The following is a 1,206-nucleotide window of genomic DNA, read 5'->3' on the forward strand; positions in this document are numbered from 1 at the left end:
TCCATTTTTAACATAGAAGTTTCGTAATTATTCATGATTGAAGAGAGAAGAACCAAGCATCTGATTATTCTTATAGTTCGTTTGAAAAACTGCGAAAATAAAGTAAGGCATATCAAATTCATTAGAGTTATAGTAGTTTGTGATATCCAGCTCAAAATTTCGTTTTCCCTGTAATGCAGAAAATTCAATAGTTTGGCGTTCAAAGAAAGAAAATGGGATCTTTGGATTTTTAAGCCTTTCTTATTCTAATTCAAGTGGTATTCTGGTTAATATTTAACAACAGGAACACCAATTTCCATACCTTTAATAACAATTTTCCCTTCTTGTGGACAAGAACCAGGAACATCAGTGCCATCTTTATTTTTCCTAAACCATCGAAGAACTGAATCTTCAGAACTAGAACTCGAAGTGAAAATTATAGTTAAATCACCTTCAGACCAATTTTCTCTATAATCTTTGAAAAATTCACCACGTAATTGCAAAGGATAAAGAACTACATTTTGCTTATTTTTAATTTTTTTCATTCTTAGGAATATGACCTTCCACAGCCAGTTCATTTGAAAGAGATGAAGTGAAGCGAATAAGAACTGAAGAAAATATAAAAGGATGTTCAAAGCTAGAAAACATATTCTTTCTTTTCTTTATTGTCATAACATCAAACAACTTTAAGACATAATTATCAGTCAGTTTAATATTTGAATTTCCATCATAAGCAGAAAAATCTGTTCCACCTGTATGAATAACACTGAAAGCCATGTAAACCTGTGAGCAGTTAGCATGAACCCAAGCATCACCACTATTAATATTAATCTCTTTGTCTTTGTCTGGAAGATATAAATTATTTTTTGTTTTCTCATTCACAGAAAACGAATAAAATTAATAACTCTCGATTTGGTTCATGATTTATTTAGGGAGAAATTTATTAATTCATTTTTAAAATTACAGACACATAAGCTCCGTTAAATTCAATAACATTATCATGTTCATCAGTTGTCTCTAAATTCTGAATAGTATCGAAGATTGGGATTTTTATAGGATGATTTGATTTACAAATTATTGGACCTCCAAATTCAGTATTTGGCTTTAAATAAGCTATAATGTTAGTTTATCGATGAAAATGATAATTATGCTTAACAAACATTCCATCAGCCATTTGAAAATTTATGTCTATTAACTCAAATGAAATAATTTTAGGAACATTGTTAG

Source organism: Schistocerca cancellata, chromosome 9 (genome assembly GCF_023864275.1).
Source record: "Schistocerca cancellata isolate TAMUIC-IGC-003103 chromosome 9, iqSchCanc2.1, whole genome shotgun sequence".
NCBI classification, from domain to species: domain Eukaryota; kingdom Metazoa; phylum Arthropoda; class Insecta; order Orthoptera; family Acrididae; genus Schistocerca; species Schistocerca cancellata.